The following is a 27,213-nucleotide window of genomic DNA, read 5'->3' on the forward strand; positions in this document are numbered from 1 at the left end:
AATACAGTTTATCTTCTACACTATATGAATATTCAATTCTTTTTTCATAACTGATGAAAATCGAGAAAGTAACCTTTTATATAATACATGCTATATATTTATGTATATATACATACACTGTGACACACATACACACGTGTGTATATATATATATATATATATATATATATATATATATATATATATATATTCCACCAATCATCATCAGTTTCTCAAATAATGGGGCGACTAGGGTGTATGCAAGAAACATTGTGCACTGTATATACTGTATGTCTCCAGGGACTAAACCTCAAAAAGGAGTGAACTGCAAATTGTTTTATTTTTGTCATCCACGGAGATACACTAGGAATTTAGCACTGACTTGGGCAAAGTTGGCTTATCCTCTATATATTATTATTCGTTAAAATTCAAAAGCTGTTCCTTATCTGTCAATATTCTGTAAACCTGCAAAGTCAGTTCCCATAAGTCGACAAAATGGCTCAGACGTTATAAGTATTTCTGAGTAACTGCGCTGCCTCTGAACGGTACTCATCTTTTGGGTAGTTGGTCTAGATTCAGCTGGCTTATGCCAGCACGGGCCTTTGTGGTCTGACGTGAAAGGGATTAGGAAGCCTGGTGTGGACTTCGGACTCAGACCAACAGAGACCAGTACTCTGTTCTAGGTAATGACCCTCTGAGAAGACTACAATCTACGCTTGCTGTTCCAGTCACCAGGAGCGTGCACAGATTTCAGAAGGGCAGGGACTCAAGTGGAAAAAATGGCACTCCCTTAGTTTTGAAAATGAAATCTGCCATGTTTTCTATGCTATAATTATATAATAATATATACGATATATATAAAAGGGAGAAATGTTGAAAGGATAATGTGACAGTCTTAAAAATATGCGGAAATATGCTATTGACAAATAATGGTCCGATATTAATCAACCTATGTACAGTATAATGTGATCGAATTAAATTATTATTTCTGACAAAAAGGGCACCTTAGCTATGAAGCAGTCAAAAACAGACATCTAAAACACCATCAGTCTTAAGCTTTACACGAGGTCATTATTTCCATACATTCTGTTCGTCGTCGTTGCAAGATGACCAATACACATTGGCAGCGAGCTCTGGGACCGGAGATTCTGGTAACATTACAGCTGTCTATGATCCTACGGAATTTGAGTTGGCTGAAGTGTGCGTGAACGCTTAAACACGTGCTTGGTTAAGTCGAAACTGTGTACCCTGAATTTATTTCCTCCTCCGCTTGATACATGCAAGGACCCGCGCACCAGGAAAATTATTATGTACTTCATTCTTCCAAGAATAATACTGAATGTTTAGCCCTAATAAAAGTGGTTCCAAAGCTAGCTTTCATGTTGCCAAGTTCGTATGTGCTCAGTTAAGTGGGCTTCCGTATATTTCAGTTTAGCCGGAGTTAGACTGAACTATTTTTTCCCACACAGATTTTTTTTTTTATTTTAAACATATCAGCACACGAACAAGTTTGTATCCAAATTCTCTAAGAAACTGTATATATAATTTCTCGAATGTCAAACACATCGGGTAAAATTATTAGGCTTCCAAAAAATTGTTCACATAACAATACTAATTATATATTTATTGCAGTCAGTCGATTATTATTATTATTAAAATAGTTTAACCAGACTACTGAGCTGATTAACAGCTCTCATAGGGCTGGCCATTGCATTTAGTCGAATTCACATACGAAGTTTGTATCCAAATTCCCTAGGCAACTGCACTTTTATCGACTGTCAGAAACTGCATACTTTCTCTTTAGACCTTGCTTGATCACATCGGGTAAAGTGATTAAGCTTCGAAACCATCACATGATTCTAATAATCTCACTAATTACCACAATGGATCTTAACTATTTCCTGCATCCAAATCCCATAAGCAACTCCATTTTACTCGGCGGTTTAAACGCATCAGGTAAAATTATTAAGTTTCGAAACGCAAACATGATTCTAACAATAGTACTAACCATAATGATAAATCCTAACTATTTCCTGACATTAGTCGAATTAACTTATTTTAACTCCAGCAAAAGAACTCGCCCTTCAACTCTTCTCATCCCTTCGCTACCTTCCTTGGAAACTGCATTTCTGAGAAGCATTAACCCCCAGCAGAGCCGAAGAACCTCGAGAACCTCTTTTTCCACCAGAACGACTCATTCCGAGAACCTCCCATCAATCACCAAACCTCCTTGACTCCCATAGCGACTAAAGCGACAGCCGCCGACTTGTCTCACTTCCTGGTGACGACGATTGTGTGTGTGTGTGTTTACTAAGCGCGTCCTGTCTCACCAACACGTCGCATATCCATCGGCCCTGCCCATTAGCACATTAAAATACACACACTGGGCCTCAATACGACGGTTTAGAGAGAGAGAGAGAGAGAGAGAGAGAGAGAGAGAGAGTTAAATTAGCAAAGAATTTTCCATCGTTTGCTATGTATTTTGCATTTGATCTATCTGGGAATTATATATATATATATATATATATATATATATATATATATATATATATATATATATATGACTATTTATCACATCACCGTGATTCATATACAATCAGAAAGCTATCCTTTAATATCCAATATATATAATATATTTTCATATGTTACCGAAGGGACTGGTTATGTGTCACTGTAGTCCTGATTCCCCTGTCCGTCGCTGGTTCGATCCCACGGGACGGTGGACTTATTATCACCTAAAAATTCACACTGGTTAGTGTGTCACTGTAGTCCTGATTCCCCTGTCCGTCGCTGGTTCGATCCCACGGGACGGTGGACTTATTATCACCTAAAATTCCTCTTCGGTAACATATATGAAAATATATTACTTCCGAGGTAGAGTGAATTGGATATTAAAGGACGTTTGTAGCTTTCTGATTATATATATATATATATATATATATATATATATATATATATATATACATATATTATGTATATATATATATATGTATATATATATATATATATATATATATATATATATATATATATATATATATATATATATATATATATATATATATATATATATATATATATATATATACATTTCTCGCCGAAAAGTGTCTTCAGTAACAAACACCTGTATGATAATGTAGACTGATTTTACCTGTTTCGTGAAAGTCATGCGGTTTAAGCAAGAACATTCAATAACGTTGCTAGGTTCAAAGGTCTGCGGCAAGACGCTCAAAGATGCAAATGCAAGGAAAAAAACTTTCTCTGCGACAATGCTTTAATTAAGATAACGTGAGTTAAAACGAGCGTATTCACACAGCCACGAAAGCATGTGCAATCAAGATTTATTTTCTCATGCAACCAACTATGATGTGTCTTAGTCACAGCAAAGACAATTGAATACAATCTTTCTAAGGAAAGACTATCGAATATAATCTTTCTAAGCAAAGACAATCGAATATAATCTTTCTAAGCAAAGACAATCGAATACAGTCTTTCTAAGCAAAGACAATCGAATATAATCCATCTATGTAAACAAAATTGCATCTGCAATCAGGTATACGCAAAAGGCGTAAAAATGCGGACTTCCGGGTCTCCATACTAACTCCAACGACGCCTCCCACGCGTAGCAACGGAGACATTGTGTCAATTTCCTTTGTTTCGAGGGAATTGGCATAAGACTAGTTACGCTGCAAACTGAATTTTTTCGTCTTTCTTATATGATAGGTCCAGTTAAGTTAAAAACCCATTATAAATTATTCTAAATAAAAAAATAATAATAGAATTTTATTCTCTTGTTAGCACAACATTTTCTTACGCAAGTCATAGAGAGAGAGAGAGAGAGAGAGAGAGAGAGAGAGAGAGAGAGAGAGAGAGAGAGAGAGAGAGAGAGAGAGAGAGAGAGAAGGGACTAACTATCAGATCCACAACCTAATCTAAACGGGCAAAAACTAGAGTGCTACTTGTAAACTTGTAACATGAGACACCGGATAAAAAGGTAATGACAGTAATTTTACATATTGTAAATAATGAGATAAGAATGAGAATACTTTTGGTGTATATATATATATATATATATATATATATATATATATATATATATATATATATATATATATATATATATATATATATACAATCAGAAAGCTACAAACGTCCTTTAATATCCAATTCACTCTACCTCTTGTGGCCGATTTCGTTAGTGCGTCACTGTAGTCCTGATTCCTCGTCCGTCGCTGGTTCGATCCCACGGGACGGTGGACTTATTATCAACAAAAAATTCCCCTTCGGTAACATATATGAAAATATATTATTTCCGAGGTAGAGTGAATTGGATATTAAAGGACGTTTGTAGCTTTCTGATTGTATATGAATCACGGTGATGTGATAAATAGTCATATATATATATATATGTGTGTGTGTGTGTGTGTGTGTGTGTGTGTGTTTTGAAATGAACACATGGGAATGTGTTTCAGTAATAAATTTCTGACTCACATCGGGACAGAACCCAAGTGTTTCAGGTGAGAGTCCAGGGCGTTAGCAATTCATCCACACCTTGGATGAATTGCTAACACACCGGACTCTTATTTGAAAGACCGGGGTTCGGTCCCGATGTGAGTCAGAAATTTATATAATATATACATATACATATATGTAATATATATGTAATATATATACATATATATATATATATATATATATATATATATATATATATATATATATATATATATATATATATAATTCACAGTTAGGTAAAAGCCAATTATCAAGCAAATATAAAATCAAATCGACAGAAAACTCTCTGCTAATGTAACACACACACACACACACACACACACACACACACACACACTCTCTCTCTCTCTCTCTCTCTCTCTCTCTCTCTCTCTCTCTCTCTCTCTCTCTCTCTCAACCGACGTACAAATGTAATCTATTGCTAGCGGGGCGGTACTGCACTACTTTCAAAACAGCTTCTGCAAATACGAAAATGATGTCTTTAGGAACCCAAGCGTGGACTCGACATATTTCTGCCAGTCTCTAATCTCTCTCCAAATAAAAAGGAGAGGAAAAAAGCGAGAGGAGGAGGAGGAGGAGGAGGAGGAGGAGGAGGAGGAGACTTTTACACTCAAGCTTCATTTCACAGCAAACATTGGCCTTTTCATATGACGACTTTAAATATATTAAAATCCTGATAAGAACAAAGTGTAAGGATGCGTTCAATGTATTCACACTACGACATAATATTATATATACACACAGTGCCTAAATATTGTAAGCATTAATCCGCAAGGTGCATGATTGAATGCGCTTGCGTAGTGTCTATTTGAACGTGCTGATATATATATATATATATATATATATATATATATATATATATATATATATATATAAATGTATATAAAATATATATAAAATATATATATATAATATACATAATATATATACATATAAATATATATATATATATAATATACATAATATATATACATATAAATATATATACATATATATATGTATAATATTATATATACTGATACGAAAGCAATTCCGATTAGCAAATTTAGTTCTGAACGGGAATAAAATCTGTTACTTATTTATGCCTACGGTATTTAAAACGTGGAAGCTTTGCTACAATACTGTACCTAAATAAGGCTGTAGGTAATAAGTTGCAATCAAGTAAGAATTCGAATTTATACTTGCACTTCACTTTATATTAACGTATTAAGATCTACATAATTATATTACTTTTGGGAGGTCCACCACTGTCCACTCTTTTACTTTCACTGCCAACTCCCCCTTCTGACTGTATGAAGATGGTAATCTCCTAAAGAGATCTATGGCGGTGAAAGTGAGCTCTGTTGAGGGCTTATACCACTCCCAGGTCCTAAGTCCTGGTCTTCATATCCTCCTGGTATCTGGTCATTTCGTCGTTATTTTATGTATCTATAAGCTTCATGTCTGGTAAGTAAATTCTTTGTACCTCATGATTCTTTATTCTTTGCTTCCCCTTATATGTCGTTATTTACTTATATTATTTGCTTGCACTTCTCTTTGGTTTTCCTTATACATACAACCATTATGTAACCATATATGTATATATATGTACATATATATATATATATATATATATATATATATATATATATATATATATATATATGGCTGCATGTATAAAAATATATTATAAAGTGCAAGCAAATATAAATAAAAGTGCAATATATATATATAATATATATATATATATATATATATATATATATATATATATATATATATATATATATATATATATACACACACACTCTCTCTCTCTCTCTCTTTTGAGGCCAGGCCAATGACAAAGGCGACAGGCCTGTACATAATGAGAGAGAGAGAGAGAGAGAGAGAGAGAGAGAGAGAGAGAGAGAGAGGCCGGTTGAACACTGCCTGTTGGGTTTGCAATAAACCTCACGGTTTGCCATAAACACTCACTAGAGGGCAACACATGGCACCTTGCCAAGAACTTAACCAACTTCCTCTTTTCATTACGACTGACGCCTGTGGATGCATAAACCCTACAAATGTGCATAGTTTATTCTCTCAAGTATTGTGGTAGAGCTAGAGGCTGGTATTATTATTATTATTACTATTATTATTATTATTATTATTATTATTAGTCAATACCCGTAGTAGCACGAATCTCGAAATGGAGAAACAAATCCAGTCTTGAAATGGAGAAATAAATTACATTATTATTATTATTATTATTATTATTATTATTATTATTATTATTAATTATTGGTCAATACCCGTAGTATATATATGGAGAAACAAATCCAGTTGTGTAAAATAAATCTATAATTTTATATTATTATTATTATTACTTATATTATTATTATTATTATTATTAATTAATTATTATTGGTCAAAGTATCACGAGTCTTGAAAAGGAGAAACAAATCCAGTTGTTATGTATGGTTACAAATATATTTAAAAATTAAATTATTATTATTATAATAATAATACCATGATAATAATAATAATATATATTTAAAAATAAATAATTTTTATTATTATTATTATTATTATTATTATTATTATTAAAATACTCATATTACCATGAGTCTTGAAATGGAGAAACATATCCACAGTTATTTATGGTACAAATATTTTTAAAATAAATAAATTTTATAATTATCATTATTATTAAAATTATTATTATTATTATTAATTTTAAGGAATACTCATGAGTCTTGAAATGGAAAAACAAATCCACAGTTACGTACGGGTACAAATATATTTTAAAATAAATCTATAATTTTTTTATTATTATTATCATTGTCATTAAAAAAATACTCAAAGTACTCTGAGTAAATAGATTTATTTTTGGGGTACAAATGTATTTTAAAATAAATATACTATACAGAACTCTGGATTTGTTCCTCTCATTTTTTTTTTAATGTATTGTGCCTATATTTTATTATTATTATTATTATTATTATTATTATTATTATTAGTAGTAGTAGTAGTAGTAGTAGTAGTAGTAGTAGTAGTAGTAGTAGTAGCAGTAGTAGTAGTAGTAGTAGTAGTAGTAAACAAATTTTCCATGAAAACAGCCTTTTGTCTTCGCTAGTGTGAAAGCTGCATTAGTTACGTCTTTAACTTCTTTAATATATTAATCGAAAAAAAAAAACCCTAACAATAAAAAATTCCAAAAGCATCAAATGGGAAAAATAATGAACACACAAACATTAAAATCCACCCAAGACCAAGTATAAAATAAAAACAAAACAATGACATAAATAATAAAGCTGGATAAAAGCCAAACTTTGCGTTGCTTCTTCATGGAGAGGAAGCTATCTCATGTCGGCTCTGATTGATCTTTCTCTGCCAGAGTCTCCTTCCGAAAGAAATACTTCTCTTTTGTGAGGAAGAAGGATTCCATCTTTCAAATGTTCCGAGAAATTAATGTTTTTGCGCGTCTTTATGCGCAGCTTTCTTATCTGTACATTCTAGTGCGTAGCTTATTTCTGTACATTGTAGCAATAGACCCTTTTGTTCTGTACTATAATGTTCTGTACTTCATAATGATCATTAATTTTTGTGTTTGCTTTTGCTAAACTTTTTTAGTGGAATCTAGTGATAATTTTTTCTGTTCATCCATGTGTAATAATAATAATAATAATAATAATAATAATAATAATAATAATAATAATAATAATAATAATTTGTGACTCCCTTTAGTAAACTGCTAAACTATTATTTGATACACTTGTGCTTCACTGTTATGGAAAAATATTTCCCGTATTTTTTTTTTTTTTTTGCTAAAATGACCAATGTTTTTTCAAAACCAATCGTATAATTATTATACTCTAAATCCTTCAAAAAACTTTATACGGAAAATCTAGAGTCAAGCTAATGTTGTACATCCCCTTAACAAATTCTTTCAATTCATCTCAGCACTCAACCATTTCTGTACAATGTGCTTGTGGTAAATTCTCCCGTACACAAGTGTTAAACTCCTTCTGCACATGTTAGTGCTATTTTCTTCCAATTTATCCAGCTGCTAAAATTATTTTCGTACAAGGTCGTGCAAACTTTATTCCTGCGCTCCCTCTTGGTAAATTATTCGTGCTAATCCGTGCGCTACAACTTTGTTTGTAGTTTTCTCTAAAAGAAAACTATTGGGATGGCTTTTGTCTGTCCGTCCGCCCTCAGATCTTACTGTAAAAACTACTGAGGCTAGAGGGCTGCAAATGGGAATGTTGATCATCCACCCTCCAATCATCAAACATACCATGATCGTGTATCTGGCAGGCCGTGGGTGAAAGTTTCATGGGCCGCGGCTGAGCGTTTCATGGGCCGTGGCTGAGGGTTTCATAAAGCATTATACGCTGTACAGAAAACTCGACTGCGCCGAAGAAATTTCGGCGCATTTTTTATTTGTTTTTATTTGGAGGAAGATTGTTTCTGTATATTCCAGCGCTGAACTTATTTACATACGTCCTAGTGCCAATCTTTTAATATACATCTTAGTGCTTAAATAGTTTCTATATATCCTCAAACTAAACTTGTTTATGGACATAATGGCATAAAACTATGTCCATTCTCCCTAGTGTTAAACTTGTATTTATACATCCCGGCACTAATTTCCTTCTACACAGAAGTGTTACAATGTTCCTGTACACGCCATTACTACACTGGACTCTAAAATGGTATCAAGAAGGGCAAAAACCCTATAAATCAGGCCTATAAATAGAGCCGTTAATGCTGAGGAGAATGATTATTATTATGAGCAGCAGGAGAGGCAAAAATCCCAGAAATGTGCGTTAATGTTGGAGAAAAATCCCCAATAAAATCTTTATGCTTCCTATAAAAAAAACTCGACGCTCTGGGATCAAAGAGACTTCCTCTGTGGCGCTTTGATCGGCCCATCGATAATGCTCGTGATACACTGATAAACAGAGAGAGAGAGAGAGAGAGAGAGAGAGAGAGAGAGAGAGAGAGAGAGAGAGTTGGGGGAAGAGATAAAGATCCCGTGACACAAACATATACTCACACACACATAGAGTAACCTATGAGAGAGAGAGAGAGAGAGAGAGAGAGAGAGAGAGAGAGAGAGAGAGAGAGAGAGAGAGAGAAGGGGTTGGGGGATAAGATAAAGATCCTGAGACACAAACATATACTGACACACACATAGAGTAACCTATGAGAGAGATAGAGTAACCTATGAGAGAGAGAGAGAGAGAGAGAGAGAAGGTGGGGTTGGGGGGGAAGAGATAAAGATCCCGATACACAAGGACTTAATCACACAATCTCTCTCTCTCTCACAAACACACACACACAAACGCACGCACAAACACACGTGAGAGTGCCCTACGACTAACAGAGAGAAAGAGAGATGGGGTGGGGGGCGGGGGGCAAAGATCCTGAAACACAAACATACTCTCACAGTCTCTCTCTCTCTCTCTCTCTCTCACACACACACACACACAAAACACACGTGGGAGTGACCTACGATTGAAGGAGGCGGGTAGCGGAGGGCCCAGGGGCGGTTCTTTAATAGCCGTGGCACTACTAGAGGCAAAATACCTGCGACAGTGCCAAGGGTGACGAGGCACTGGGCTGACTCATAGCCACAGGCACTGTGCCACACCTGGGTAAAGAGAGAGAGAGAGTGTGTGTGTGAGAGAGAGAGAGAGGGAGAGATGGAAACACGCAGGGCACGAACTTAAAAATAAGAGAGCCCCCCCTAATATAACGTGGTATAAATGGGATCAGGTTTATAAACAAACCCGATATTAATACGTTTTGCTGGTTTGTTGAAAATAAGTGAGAACTGGCGGGAGGCTTAGAGTTTATATAGGACAATGGCATTTGAAAGTTTAAATGATTCCCGTATCACATAATAATAATAATAATAATAATAATAATAATAATAATAATAATAATAATAATAATAATAATAATAATAATAAAGAATAAAAAGATGAGGAAGAAAAAGAAGGAGAAGGAAAAACGATAACAACAAGAATCAATATGATTTCAAATTGAGGATATCAATTTGTATTACTACTACTGCTGCTGCTGCTGCTACTGCTACTACTACTACTACTTCTACTACTACTACTACCACTAATAATAATAATAATAATAATAATAATAATAATAATAATAATAATAATACGAAGAAGAAGAAGAAGACGAAGGAAAAGGAAAAACGATAACAGAATTCAATATGAATTTTAAATTGAGGATATCAATTTGTACTACTACTACTGCTACCACTACTACTGTTGTTACTACTACTACTACTACTTCTACTGCTACTACTACTACTACTACTAATAATAATAATAATAATAATAAGAAGAAGAAGAAGAAGAAGAAGAAGGACAAAACAATAACAACAAAAATCACTATGAATTTTAACCTGAGGATACCAATTTGTACTACTACTACTATTACCACAACTACTACTACTACTACTACTACTACTACTACTACTAATAATAATAATAATAATAATAATAATAATAATAATAATAATAATAATAATAAGGAGTAAGCACAACAAAAAACCAGAAAGACTCAAAATAAGGTCGACACTTCATCAGGAGGGAGCAATGCATTCCAAGGAAATGACCTAAGCTGGCGTGCCCGTGTTTTCCCAAGGCTTTGTTTATTAGTGCAGTACCTCAGATTTGGACACATGTACACAATCAAAGCCACGCCACCAAATTAAAAAATAAATAAAGAATAAAAAAAGATGAAGGCCACGTTGACGACGATTATTAATGGAGGAAAAGAAAGCGTAAAAAAATAACCACCATCGCTTTGTTCTTCGCCAGAGCGGTTATTAATATCTGATTGTTGTGTTTGCGGGTGCGTGTGCTTTCTATATATATATATTATATATATATATATATATATATATATATATATATATATATATATATATATATATATATATATATATATATATATATATATATATATATATATATAATCTATATCTGAAAAAGGAGGCATAGTTTCCTCCTCTTTACAATGATTCCTTCATCAAAAATGGTGACACAACAACAAATTGAATGCTCGCAGACAGCCGTTTTCTACACTTGGAAATTGAGTTATATTTATGACCGCTCTGAATTTACATTATAATATACTAATACATTTGCATGTGCATTTGCGATAATAGTCTTCTACATTGGTTACAGTACCAACTACGAGCTTGTTTTCGGGTTTTATGTTTAATATACAAATAATGACACAATTAAACAAGGAGCATGTGGGTCTTTTTATATGCGATGGTATTATGCTTTTTTTTTTTTTTTTAGTAAATATTAACATGTGGTAAATTGCATGTCACGATAAGTCTCTCCGATATGTTTTACATATTGTTCCCATGATATGAATACTGACCAAATAAGCATTGGCCCTTAATAAAAAAAAAAAATGCTAAGAGAGATTCTACAAAATACAAAATATATCCAGAGTTCAACAGTTTTCCTTCATAGACAGACACAGACACACATACACACCTATATACTGTATATGTATGTATGTGTGTGTGCGTGTATATATATACATATACTTATTTATTTATTTATTTATTTATATAAATTTGTGCATGTGTAGAAACGGCTATCTTCCCCTCTACATCCCGCTTTTTTACAACTACAAACTCTGCAAAACTTGTTCCAAACCCTAGCCGTCTGGTGCAAGCGACGCTAGTACATCATGAAATTATGAGCCGGCAAATCTACCAAGGAGATAAGTTCTTCAGGTACACTGAAGTCCTACATGAAAATACTTACCTCTCAAAGTGGTTGCCAAATTACACTGAAACTCCAGGGTACGAACGTCATTCACGTACCTGAAAGAGAAAGAAGAATGGCATTTTAAATCAAGCTGTTTAGACAGTATATAAGTACACACACACACACACACACACACACACACACACACACACACACACACACATATATATATATATATATATATATATATATATATATATATATATATATATATATATATTTATTAAACTTGATCGCTTGCACAATTGTTTTGTGCGTCCTTACAATTAATAACAGGACCTCATTTAAAAAGGATGGTATATAACGGAGATTTTTATTACAAAAAAATTTTACAAGCTTTCCAGGACTATCTGTCCTCATCGTCCGGCAGCCGTAAAAAATCTCCATTAGATACCATACTGTTTAAATTAGGTCCTGTTGTTAAGTTTATATAAATATAAAATCATTCGCCTATTTAAAGTTTATTGGTAAGAAGGAAAAATAAGAAGGGAGGAATCATGCATCAAACAACCAAGGTCATCGAACTAATATACAGAAAAAAAAAAATCTGTAAAGATTTCTAAGTAAAAATCATATGGAGAACATAGTGGCCGGACCGACTGACTCATCTTGATACTAGCTGAGATAATCCTATATTTGTGTCAAGCCAGACCAGATTTGCGTGTGTGTGTGTGTGCGCGCGCTGAGGAGCACATGAAACCTCGCAAGTTATCAGTAACAACCCGAGATGGGGTCAGAGAGCGAAAGACAATTACTTGGCGAGATATAAATAAGTGAAATTCGAGAGGACCAATCAACACCAGAAGTCTCTACGAAATGTGTTTTTGGAGTGACGTCATTGTTTTGGTCTAGGTGATGACGTCACATAATGGCGCCACTGTTTGCGGGACCTCCTTGTGACTTAAGTTCTCATAAAAGAATAAAGCATAAAAAGGATTTGCGACGAGAATCCTTCCGTCAATAAAAGAAATCCTTTGCTATTGACAAAGGACTCTCTCTCTCTCTCTCTCTCTCTCTCTCTCTCTCTCTCTCTCTCTATCCTCCATTTTGATTATTCACTGTTCGCCCCAGTCCATTATCCATCTTCACACTGTTTCCATCCGCTTCTATCCACAATCCATTGTTCTCATTTGCCATAAATCAAGGTTCCTTTCCGCCAACAATTAATTTCCTTCCTGTTCTTACACTTTTCTTTCTTCTTCCTTCAACAACCCATCTCCTCCTCCTCCTCCTCCAACAATTTCCTTCCTCTTCAAACAATCCTTCTCCTTCCTTCAACCATCCATCCCCTCCTCCTCCTCCAACAATCTCCCTCCTCCTTCTCCACCGAATACAATCTTCCTCCTTGGCCAACAATTAATTCTCCCCTTCCGCGAAAAACAATCTTCCCCAACACCAACACTCCTCCTCCTCCTTGTCGACCGAATATATTCCTCCTTGGCCAACAATTAATTCTCCCCTTCCGCGAAAAACAATCTTCCCCAACACCAACACTCCTCCTCCTCCTCCTTGTCCACCGAATATAATCTTCCTCCTTGGCCAACAATTAATTCTTCCCTTCCGCCAACAACAATCTTCCTCCAACACCAACAATCCTCCACCTCACTGGCTTCATCTTTCGTCTCCCCCAGATTGAAAGCGCCACAACTGTCCCCTAATCCTTCTTCTGGGACACAGGAGACGCAGGATTACAGCCGTAGGACTTGTAGGATACGACTTACAATGAGTCACGGGGAGGAAGAATGGAATGCCCTGCGTGATATCTCGCATAGGGAAGATGAGAGGAATGAGGAGAGGAAGGGAAGGGAGGAAAAACAAAAAGGGAAGACAAAGGTCTTCGTGGAAAAGGAGTAGGAGCGGAAAGACAATAATTTAACATGACAAACGCAATATAAGAAGAAATGGACAAAAATAGAATCAACTGAGTAACAAAAGGAAAGTAATCACGAGTAAAGAAGGAAAAGAATTATGATAATGTATGCAAATTAAAAACAACGAAATGAATAAGAGACATAGGAAACAAAAATGTATAGGGTAAGAAGCAGGAGAAAAAGACGATAGAAAGAAAGCAGTGAGGAGAATGAGAAGTAGTGAGGGGAAACAAAAAATGTGAAGTGCAAGACAAACTGCATAAGCAGAGAGAGAGAGAGAGAGAGAGAGAGAGAGAGAGAGAGAGAGAGAGAGAGAGAGAGTGAAATTTCACACAACTTTTTTGGCACCGCGCTTCAGAACCATACGCTACTGTACAGTAGTCTTCTCTCAGATGTTTTTTAAGCAACAATGAAGGAATTGCTTACTATGATTACATGATACCTATATTAAGTCTCTAATAAATAGGAAACAAATTTATACGGAGGGTTAAAAAGATTTAGTTAATAAAATCAATCTATCAGTATTATAATTGTCGTATATTTTGAACGAAATAATCCAAGGTTAGATATATGACACTTGGTGTCCTAAAACCAGTAGGTCATGTAGTATTAAGTCCCATTGGGCTTCTGAACTGAGAAAGGTCATCGGCAAGAACATTATATGTGATCGATGGATACCAACATAAAAATGTCAAGAAGATATAGTGAATTGTCCCGTACAAGTACTGAAGTTTAGGCGCAAGGAAAATTTACTTAGTGACTGACATTTAAGTGATTATTTATAAACGAACTTATATTAACACTGGTAACAATACCAATCACAGAAATACATTAATACATGTTATTTAAATCATACCATACATTAATACAAACTGGCAACGTATATATATTATACATATATATATATGTATAATAAAAATAGGTATGTTTCTATTGTACTATATGCAACATCAAAACCTACCAGGCCTTAGGACAGGTACAGTACGTAACGTCCCAGGATATGGGCCGGACGTCTCAACCCTTCCTCACAATGCCAACGTTTTTGACAGTATGGGTACATGTAATAAAATCTGTCGTAATGTGAATTAGACTTAGAAAGTCATTAGAGTGTGGTTGTTGGTGTGACCGAGGGAATATAATGAAAATATGAGCATGGAAAAAAGTGTTGGCAATTTATCTATTTCAATGAAAATGGTTTAGAATTGTGTGTGTGTGTGTGTGTGTGTGTGTGTGTGTGTGTGTGTGTGTGAGAGAGAGAGAGAGAGAGAGAGAGAGAGAGAGAGAGAGAGAGAGAGAGAGACTTTGCGAATATTTTCCATGCTACATCTCAAAGAGAACCTACGGTGAAGTCAAGTTTCTTGAAGTAAAACCTTCCACTTAAAATTGAAAAACATAAAATAAACAAGTAAAAAATGCGCCGCCGAAGTTTCTTTATCGCAATCGAGTTTTCTGTACAGCCGCTACAGCGTATAATCAAGCCCACCGAAAATAGATCTATCTTTCGGTGGTCTCGGTATAATACTGTATGAGCCGCGGCCCATGAAACTTTAACCACGGGCCGGTGGTGGCCTGGCCTATATTGTTGCCAGATGCACGACCATGGCTAACTTTAACCTTAAATGAAATAAAAACTACTGAGGCTAGAGGGCTGCAATTTGGTATGTTTGATGATTGGTGGGTGGACGATCAAAATACCAATTTGCAGCCCTCTAGCCTCAGTAGTTTTTAAGGTCTGAGGGCGGACAGAAAAAAGTGCGGACAGAATAAAGTGCGGACGGACAGACAAAGCCGGCAAAATAGTTTTCTTTTACAGAAAACTTAAAACCTAAAGACAGGAAAACACATGATAAGTGAACGATAAAAACGAGATCAAAGAACAAATATAAACACAAGAACTCGAACAAGACAACGAAACAAACATAAACGAAACTATATTTAACAATTCCCACAAAGGAGTCCACACACACACACACACACAAACAAATTCTGAAGAGAGCACATGACGGGAAATGAGCAAATGGGCTGAAAACGAAAACAATAGCGAATTTACCACGACGGTCCATTTCCATAAAAGTAAACGATTTACAGGAAGCGGAGGTGCCACGGAGTCTTCCAAAAGGGAAAATGAGAGAGAGAGAGAGAGAGAGAGAGAGAGAGAGAGAGAGAGAGAGAGAGAGAGAGATTAAAAAAACCAAGAGAAACATTTATCAATGTCGACCTCGTTTCCCGAGGCTGGCTACAATGACAAAAGATTTCACGCACACACACACACACACACACATACAGAGGAGAGAGAGAGAGAGAGAGAGAGAGAGAGAGAGAGAGAGAGAGAGAGAGAGAGAGAGAGAGAGAGAGAGAGAGAGTTAAAACAAAGTGGGCTGACTTACTTAACAGCTAATGTTTCATGTAACACTGCATACAAAGCTTAGCAAATATCCCGAATACAGTAGCACCTTAACAGACACTTGGGGGGAGGGGGGGAAGTTTGGCCTTTTTGATAAGTAACGAAGTCCATTAAGCAGCAAAGACCCCGCACTTGAATATTTTGCAGATATCTTACAGCTATCAGCATTTCCGCATTGTTCCTAACCTCAGCTAACCTGTACCTTACACTTAACAGTAAATTTAATAGATATATAACTGAAAATGTACCGCATTTGAAATGGTAGCATAGGGAAAAATAATCATAATTTGGTAGCTGATAAACACAGAATTCCGCTAAGCTGAGGTATGTAAGTTGAAGTGTTAAAGTGTTACTGTATTTATATTTGCATGTTGGCCTCTGGCCTAGACCTGGCATTTCTTCATATCCTTCGGGCCACTCCTATGAGAGCTGATAGCCAGCTCAGTGGTCTGGTTAAACTATTTTAATATTAATAAAATATTTGCAGGCCTCATTTTGATGCTTGCACTACGTGACTTATGTCTCTTGCAAGCTGGAGGCTGCTGGACCTTGAGAGAATTCCGGAGCCTTCCCACAAGGCTTAGCAATCTGGTGTGAGGGGCACCAGGCCATAAATGAAGTCCCATGTATGAAGTCCCGAAAGACAGCCGAGTTAGCAAGTAACTGAAGATTCCTCTAAACGCCGTTGCCGGACTCCGGAGCGACACTTGTTTTCATCCTTTTTTATCCCGCTAATGGATGAGGGGGGGAAGACGCTCTCGTAGGATTTCATCCCTCGGATGCGGTGCCCTAAAGCTATCACTGGACAACAACACAACACACAAGGCGTGCCATCAAAAACTCCTGCTTCTGCTCTGCTGCTGTATATACTGCTGCTGTTGCTGACTGCTGTTCTCAGCTGCTGCGCATTCTTCTTTGTTTGCGTTACGTCAATGTATATATCCATTAACAAAGTCCTCCCACCTGCTTTCATAGCCGCGCCTTGATGGCCGTATTAAGTTCCTGGCTGGAGCGACGAAGTGCTTTCGTGGTTGGTCCACTCTGTCGCCCCCCCCCCCCCCCTTTTTTTTGTCAGTGTATCACGTAGAGGATTTCCCAGAAGGAATCTCTGAATCACAACAAGACAGATATGCAGTGACAAATGTACACACGCACTCGTATATATCTATCTATCTATCTATCTATCTATCTGTCTGTGTGTGTGTGTGTTATGAAGCTTATGATGGAAGGTGACAGGTTTGGTATAATACATAGATGGCCTAAGACAAGGGTGTGTTATATGTCCATTGCTGTATAATATTTCAAATGAAGTACTACAAAAAGAAAACTACAATAGGAAAACGCAGATGTAAGTGCAAAGTTTAGGGATAAGAAAACAATCCACAAACTGAGAATGTTGGGCTGATACGATAGCGAGCAGAAGCGGCAGAGTCTGGTAAAGAGTTTGAAAGTGTCTGTAGAAGAATAAAATTAAAAATAAATGCCAGCAAGACAAAGGCAACAGGAGTAATTGGAAGCCAAAAAAAATAAATAAAAAAAAACAAGTAAGGGAGTATGAGAGAAGGAAGTAGCTTAGAATAAAAGAGGAATCTCTATTGCCAATATTATTCAATTTATGAAAGAGCTGCTGAGTGTGAATGCTGATTACGAATTAGAGGAAAATGGAAAAAGCTTTTGAGGTGAACTATTTGCTAGTACATCTCGAGTAAGAAGGATTAAAAGGATGATAAACGCAGAGATGTAAATACCGCATGTGTTCAAAAGCTGAAAAATTACATAAGAATGATTTTAAGCTGTGGTTTGTTCGCGTGGAAAGGATGGGGGAAAATGGAATGCTGAAGTATGCACAAGTCGGAAGTGTGGGGAAGAAGGATGAGAAAGAACAAGTGAAAGGGGTTAGAACAGAAGAAGAATCTTCGTATACCGGAGGACAGAGGCAAAAGCAGCAGTATAAACGTGCAGGCTTGGGGCAGCACTGCTGATGGTCCTCAAGAATAAGTATATGAAGTGGTTGATTAATATACTGGACGTTAATTTGCTCAGGGAGTTCATCAGCAGATAAAAATGGACGTGGCGGTAACCGGTGTTATGCTTTTCTCTGTGTATGTATGTATACATATATATATATACATATACATACTTCTTCTTCTTCTTCTTTTTAACGCATTTTTGTATGGGGTAAGCACGATGGACTTTTTGATTTGGCTTTGGGGTAGACCTGTGGTCTCGATCGGCTGCCCTGCCTGACATCGCTTAGACCCCGGTGGTATCATACCCGAAATATATACATTACATGTATAATTGTGGAAATAAATTACTATAATTGTCTTTTTACGGAAAAGTACAATATAAAGTTATCCGCAACACTCGTCCACTTGTGCGCATGAGTCCTAATGAGTCGTAAACAAATTTAAAACGAAAATAACATGGTTATTCACATTACAGGAATTATAATTAAATTACTGAGTCGTGTAACTCTTAAAATTCTAAAAGATTTCCAGAATAACTCATAACTAGAATCTGTTTATCATTAAGTGCTACAGTCATCTTACTCTCAAATGACATCATTAGATAACGAAAACAGTATGGCAAATTTCTCATGAATTTATATTAAAAATACAATTGCAATAATGCAGGGTGGGATATTCACTCAGTATATTAAGGCTAATAATAATAATAATAATAATAATAATAATAATAATAATAATAATAATAATAATAATAATAATAACAGAATTTCAAAATGCCTACCAACACATATCAGTAAAATAGAAATTACAGTGGTCGCTTCGTACAATGTAAGCGAAACGTTTCACTTCATAAACAAAAGGTCACGTTTATTTTCAATCCCATGTACAGAGTCAAGAGAGAGAGAGAGAGAGAGAGAGAGAGAGAGAGAGAGAGAGAGAGAGAGAGAGAGAGAGAGAGATTCCAAATCCACCTAAACCTGTCAGCGTCGTCCTTCGAACTCGCGGCAAAGAGGAACAATAAAGGACGAGTTATTACTCGAGTCTTCGAGTTCTTACTCGAGTCTTAAAAGAAGACGGCGCGAGAGAGTTAAAGAGACACCGAGTGTGTTTGGAGTCAGGCCAAAGACACTACTCATCGTCAGTATAATTGCCAAGAAGAAGGAGAAGAAGAAGCTAGGAAGAGTAACGAAGTCAGACATAAAACACTACAAGAACGAAAGTCAACATAAAGAACTAAAAGAACGTAAGGCAAAATAAAAAAACTAAAAGAACGAAAATCAACACAAAACCTAAAAGAACGAAAGTCAAAATAAAAAATACTAAAACAAAGTACGGCAAAACGAAAAACTAAAAGATCGAAAGTCAACATAAAAACTAACAGAACGTAAGTCAAAATAAAAAATTAAAAGAAAGTAAACATGAAAAACTGAAAGAACGAAAGTCAAGACTAAAAACACTAAAAGAAAGAAAGTCTTCCTAAAAAACTAAAAGAACGAAAGTCAAGCTAAACATAAACTAAAGAACGAAAGTCAAGATAAAAATAAACTAAAAACACGAAATTCAAGACAAACATAAACTAAAAGAACGAAAGTCAAGATAAAAACAAAAAGAATGAAACTAATAGAATTGAAGAACCGAAAGAAGATCGTAATAAAGTCAAGAAAGCGGCAACACGGATGAGGACGAACAAACTACAAGAGAAAATTATAAGAAGAAGAAGAAGAAGAAGAAGAAGAAGAAGAAGAAGAGAGAAAAGGGACGACAAACTGAAGAACACGACGGCAAAGCCGACTCGAAGGCAAATTATGAAGACGTATGACGTCATAAATATGGTCCCTGGATACCCGTGAGCACGCACGCATACATACACACACACACACAGACACCTACGCCTCGGCGAGTGTTTGTGCATCGTTACGGGGACCTCGCACAAACATGCCAGAGGCTGAAAAACAAACAGGTCGTCCATTCTCTCTTGCAATAATAAGGATTCGTGTGAGTGTTTGCGTGTGTATGTGTGCGTTTTCGTCCAGAACCGGTGGCATGTAAATATTAGGGAAAAAATGGTGTTTAACTGTAAAAAATGAAATCTGAGAGCTTCTGACTTACAACCTCCAAGTGGCAGACTTATCACTTCCATCTGGGAAAATCTCAGCATTTTTATGTCTTCCTGTTTTGTGTTTTTTTCGGTATGGGGAAGATAAGTTAACTAGGTTGATTGCCTCACTTATCCCAGGATTTAAAAACCCAAAGCACACGCATACAATTACACACAAACTCAAACAAACTAACACACACACGTATATATATATATATATATATATATATATATATATATATATATATATATATATATATATATATATATATATATATATATAAATTCTTGCTTTGATGATACATTCTATCACAGTCTCTAGGACCAATCTTTGGAAAAATGACAAACACCGAAATGAAAACACTACATTATCCAATTCTGTGGCCGTTATTTAGCAACCAAATACAATAGCCTTGGTGACAACGACACTTTTAAAGGCATTTATACATGCTGGTCTACGGTAAAAGTGTTTTTTTTTTTTTTTTGTATCTACACTACGAAATACTTAATGGAAACATCAGAGATATTGAAGAATTCCGCATAAATCCTTGAATGAACCTGGTTATGAGCGTGTTGTCATCATTACAAATACAACCAATATTATTACTACTATAACTAAAAATTATTAATGACAATGATGATAATTTTGACTTCTCACGATATCATGAACATACGCAACAGATAACAGAACACTCAATAACTTTGTTGTCCGAACATATCAAAAGGTTTACAAAGGCCTGTCGGGATCCTACTCAGCCCACGAGCTATTGAGTGTTTTATTATCTATTTCGTATGTTCATGATATTATGAGAAGTCAAAATTATAATCATTAACATTGATCAGTTTTAGTTACAGTAGTAATAGTAGTAGTAATGTTGGGTGGAAATTTAAAAGGAATTATTCTATTTTGGAAAGCCATTTGAAGTTTGATACAGTACATATCAGTTCTATGTATCTCTGTGGTTTCAATATATCTAGATGATCAAATTAATGTAATTTCCATTCTTCAATAATAATAATAATAATAATAATAATAATAATAATAATAATAATAATAATAATAAAGACAGAGAGAGAGAGAGAGAGAGAGAGAGAGAGAGAGAGAGAGAGAGAGAGAGAGAGAGAGAGAGAGAGAGAGAGAAGCATCAGTCTGGCCCTCTTAATGAGAAAATGAAAAGCTATTGCTGTCATTAGTAAGTCTTTGTTGCAGTCAGTATCCAGACAGTCATCGTCATGGGCTTCCTTCTTAATCCTTTAAAGAATGTGGCAGCAGGAAACTGCAGGAATCTTCAAAGAGGAGGAGAAAAGCGAAGCGCTGCATTCACATTCATACATAAGTATACAATGGATCAAAGGATACACATGCATGCAAAGATCAAATAAACGTATATACATATTATGGATGCAAAATGAATACAAGAAAGCTTACATACACATGAAGACACAAATTAACAAACGACGAACAAGGAGGGATGCTGAACAAAATGGTATTATATACATACATATATACAAACACACATACATACATACATTATACGTACATACATATGCATAAAAGATGGATACAGATATCACAAGAGAGTTTACACGCACATGAGGACAAGACTAACATGGCATTACATACATAATACTGTATACACAAAGATTAAATAACCGTATATACATATGTATGCAACATGGATACAGTACTACAAGAATACTTACATACACATGAAGACAAGAATAACTTACGAAGAACAAAGAGGGGTGAACTACATCATGAGATTACATGCATACATAATACATATGCACGAAGATTAAATCTATGCACTGTATATACGCATGTACGATGGATACAGTTATTACAAGGAAACTTGAATGCACGTGGAGACAAGAAAATCATACAACAACAATGACGGATGAATTAGATACATACGTATAACTGAATCACGCAAATATGGAACGTGATGAATATATAAATAAAGACAAGATTTTGTCTTGAGTCTGCTAAGTAAAGGACAAGAAGTCGAAAGGCCTTGCAGTACTCCATTGTTTCCCCTTTTCTTCGTGGATTTTATTTTTATTTATACATACATGTTGGAAAAGAAAAAAGAATAATTGCTCACGTGCGTGAATGCGCATATAAGATGATAAAGAAGAGAGAAAACAAGGAAGAAGCTGTTCAAGTTTAGAGTTAATTCGTGAAGAGGGAGAAGAGGTCAATGGGATGAACAACAATCAAGTGCGACAGAGCTGCCTCTTGAAGGAAGGAACATTATTATCAGTCAGGGAAAACCGAGACGAAGCAAAATTTCCGAAGCCTGGCCGTACAAGGAAAGAAAGTCACTATACCGAGCTAGTGAGCAGAACAGATTCCCTAGGCTTCGGCTGAATGGGCATCTTATTAAAAAACAAAAACGGCATATAATAATATGGTTAAAATATGTTGAAATGGCTTAAGTGAACTGCGAAACTTTTTTAATCTTCGCATTCATTTAAGTTTATAATAAAAATATGTCCTTCATCATCATCATTATAAACCTCCGCATCATTGTATCTGTAGCTATCACTAAAAAACAGTTTTATTCAGTGCCCAGCATCATCAAAATATGACTTGGGGATGATCTCCTGAAAAGAAAATAATCGGTTCAGTGACACCAAAATGAGCCCTGAGAGAGAGAGAGAGAGAGAGAGAGAGAGAGAGAGAGAGAGAGAGAGAGAGAGAGAGACATCATCATCGGCAAGTCCATTATCGTTAGACCTCACAAGGAAGTAATGAAGTGTTGGGCTTGTGTTCTCTCCTCTAAATTCACTTTACTGTTTTTTTTTTCTGTCTTTCACTTTTTTTTTTTTGCCTAATCTATCCACACTGGGAGATCCCTGGACGAGAAAACTGGCGTAAACACGAATTAGTGTCCGTGGGAAGATGAGGGAGGTCGCAAAGCACGAACGAACTGCGGTTTTTTTTTTTTTATTTCGGCTGTCCACTGTTTAAAAGTCGACGGTGGACCACACGCGAGATTTTAGAGAGAATGGGCAGTACAACAAAGCACAGCACAGCACAGTACAGCACAACAAAGCACAGCACAGCACAACAAAGCACAGCTCAGCACTGATCAACAAATAAACAAATGATTAAACAGATGCATTTCATTTCCGATAAACGTCTAAACCAAGAAATAACTGAGTCAAAATATAAATAAAATTATTATTATTATTATATTATTATTATCATTATTCAGCAGATGAACAAACCCACAGGGACCACTGACTTGAAATTCAGGCTTCCAAAGACTATGGCGTTCATTATAAAGAAGTAACAGAAGGTAATAGAAAACACAGAAAGAAGAGATAAGAATTAGAAAAGAAACAAATAATTTAACAAATTAATGAAAAGATAGATAAAAATTTAAGTAAAACACAAGGGAAATTATTCTAAATTAAAAAAAAAAAAGTCATGCAACATTTATAGCCCAATTTATATCAAAATATACGTCAAAAATCCCACAGCAAACCTCGGCAACTGAAAACCATAAAAATCAATTTATTCACTAAATCCCCACAATGCCAGAGAACTCTAAAAGGTTATTAAAACAGTGTAAACCAAACAGATCGTTCTCAAAAGAAACGAGTTGACAGGAAGACGGAGGAGTCAGTCATGAAATCATCGTCTCTTGCATGAGAATTCGCAAAATAAAATAAAAAAAAATAAAATAAAGATAAAAGAAACGGAGGGCAGACCGTAGGGTCAACACCCAGACCTTTTAAATTCCATGCCCTTCTGACACTTGCAACAGACCTCAGCAAGTTGTTGCAAACGGCAGGGTTATAATGAGACCCACAAGTCAATAGAGCAACAATCACGGAATAATATCCACAGGGAAGTCGAATTAGGTAATGGACCATCTAGATGTTCCCAAATTTTGACGAAGGTCAATTTTGATTCCCCTGCGCTCCCCACAGTTCTCCTTCCCTCCAACAGCCCTTTTCTCACTGTCATGCCACCATCTTCTCAATTTTCTTCGCCAGTGACACGGCAAATACTTTTGAAGTAAATGGCAGAGAGAGAGAGAGAGAGAGAGAGAGAGAGAGAGAGAGAGAGAGAGAGAGAGAGAGAGAGAGAGAATTTACAAGAACGTCTACTTATTAGACATGGGCTAGGCGCCCTCTGAAAATTAAGATGGGCATTTCAACAATGCAAGTGCGAAATATGTGCATAATAAGAGCGATCTGGTATGCATATTCCTATATTCTTAATGTTATGACTTATCCACACATAATTTCACTAAATGTAATTAAAAATTATATATATATATATATATATATATATATATATATATATATATATATATATATATATATATATATATATATATATTACAGACATACATATTTTTAGTACCTAAATATGATGTACATAGCCGGAAACGGAAATTGTTAACAGAAATCTCTTCCAAATTCAAATATCTCAGTGCGCCAGCTAAAACAGTGGTAGGAGTTAATTTTCTTTCCTATTTAGTGCTCCCGTAACGCAAGAGTTAGTTTATGAAGTAAAATAATACAATAATGATGACGCGAACGAAAAAGTGTGTATATTTTTTCTTGAGTAATAATAATAATGATGATCTCTCTCTCTCTCTCTCTCTCTCTCTCTATCTCTCTCATTTCTCTATTATATATATATATATATATATATATATATATAGATAGATATATATATATATAACATTTTATAAAATAATAAATATATATATATATATATATATATATATATATATATATATATATATATATATATATATATATATATATATATATATATATATATATATATATATAGAGAGAAGAGAGAGAGAGAGAGATCATCATTATTATTATTACTCAATACACACTTTTTCCTTCTCGTTATCATTGTATCATTTTACATTAGAGAGAGAGAGAGAGAGAGAGAGAGAGAGAGAGAGAGAGAGAGAGAGAGAGAGAATCATCCTTATCATCACCGTTCACAGTAAAACACACCAAGAGTCTTTGAAACACACAAAAACAGGATGACTGACTTATTCAGCAAGCCTTCCACATCAACTCATGCCCAAGTGTGGGAAAAAAGAAGAGAAAACAGAACAGAGAAGTCTGGAGCAAGATTCATTACCTTATAAAGTTAGCAGTTGAAGCCAACAGAACGGCATTGGAAGAATTACACTCAAGGCGCCGTTGTAACCTTCCTTGAACTGAAGAGAATTTGCATTCGTAGACAAATGGACGCAAGTCCAGGTTTGCGGTAAATGGGAAACTGGACCTTAGGACTGTTACTGTTTCTCTAAGGTCAGTTACAAAAACAGAAGCCTGGAACTGTTACTGTTGCTTCAAGATAAATTCAAAACAGAACCTTAGAGCTGTTGCATTTGCTTTAAGATAAATAAAAAAAGTTTTAGAGCTGTTATTCTTGCTTCAAGATAAATAAAAAACGGAACCCTAGAACTGTTTCTGTCGCCCTAAGGTCAGTTACAAAAACAGAATCGTGGGACTGTTACTGTTGCTTTAAGGTAAATGAAAAAAAACAACCTTAGCATGTTGCTGTTGCTTTAAGATAAATTAAAACCAGAGCATTAGAACTGTTACTGTTGTTTACACAGAACTTTAGAACTGTTACTTTTGCCTTAAGGTAAATAAAAACTGAACCTTAAACTGTTAAGTGTTGCTTTAGGGTAACTAAGAAACAGTACCTTAGAACTGTTATGTTGCTTTAATAAAATAAAAAACAGAACTTTAGAATTGCTACTGTTGCCTTAAGGTAATAAAAAACAACCTTACAACTGTTACTGTTGTTTTAAGAAATATAAAAAAACAGAATCTTAGAACTGTTACTGCTGTTTTTTAAAGAAAAAAAAATAGAACCTTAGAACTGTTACTGTTGCATTGATGTAAATAAAAAAAAAACAGAACCTGAGAACTGTTACTGTTGCTTTCAGGTAAATAACAAAAACAGAACCTTAGAACTGTTAATGTTACTTAAAACTAAATAAAAAACTGAACCTTAGAATTGTTACTGTTGCTTCAAGGTAAATAAAAACAGAACCTAAGACTGTTGCTGTTGCCTTAAGGAAAATAAAACAGAACCTTAGAACAGTTACTGTTGCTTTAAGGTAAATAAAAAAACAGAACTTTATAACTGTTTCTGTTATTTTAAGGTAAATAAAAACAGAACCTCAGAATTGTTACTGTTCCTTTAAGGTAATTAAAAATAGAACCTTAGAACCATTACTGTTGCTTGAAGGAAAACAAAAAACAGAACGTTTGAAGTGTCACTGTTTCTTTAAGGTAAATACTGTTGCTGTAAGGTAAATGAAAATAGAATTAGAAGTGTTACTGTTGTCGTAAGGCAGTGGTTCATAACCTTTTTCAATGTATGCACCCCTTTCAAACCAGCAGTCAGTTCTCGCACCCCCTGAATTGCTGAAATGAAAAAAAGCGGTTTTGTTATTTATACACATTATATTATGATGTGTATAAATAACAAAACCGCGTTGCCACTTCATTAGGAAATTAGGTGTAGGTTTATCTATAGCTCAGAGCACTGTTGTGGCAATAATAATAATAATAATAATAATAA

General features: G+C 35.2%; 1 protein-coding gene across 4 annotated transcripts in view; it reads right to left on the reverse strand.

Moving 5' to 3' along the window:
* Positions 1 to 27,213, reverse strand: part of LOC136850746 (ETS domain-containing protein Elk-3-like) — a 266,856-nt gene that overhangs the window by 114,505 nt on the left and 125,138 nt on the right. Inside the window, exon 1 of one of the 4 annotated variants that reach the window (XM_067124687.1) lies at positions 12,279 to 12,338. The exons of the other annotated variants lie outside the window; for them this stretch is intronic. The gene's annotated coding sequence lies outside the window, so the exon portion shown is untranslated. Of the gene's footprint in view, positions 1 to 12,278; positions 12,339 to 27,213 lie in introns of those variants that run through there. 4 annotated transcript variants of the gene reach the window in all.

The sequence above is a fragment of the Macrobrachium rosenbergii genome, chromosome 22, assembly GCF_040412425.1.
Source record: "Macrobrachium rosenbergii isolate ZJJX-2024 chromosome 22, ASM4041242v1, whole genome shotgun sequence".
Lineage (NCBI taxonomy): Eukaryota > Metazoa > Arthropoda > Malacostraca > Decapoda > Palaemonidae > Macrobrachium > Macrobrachium rosenbergii.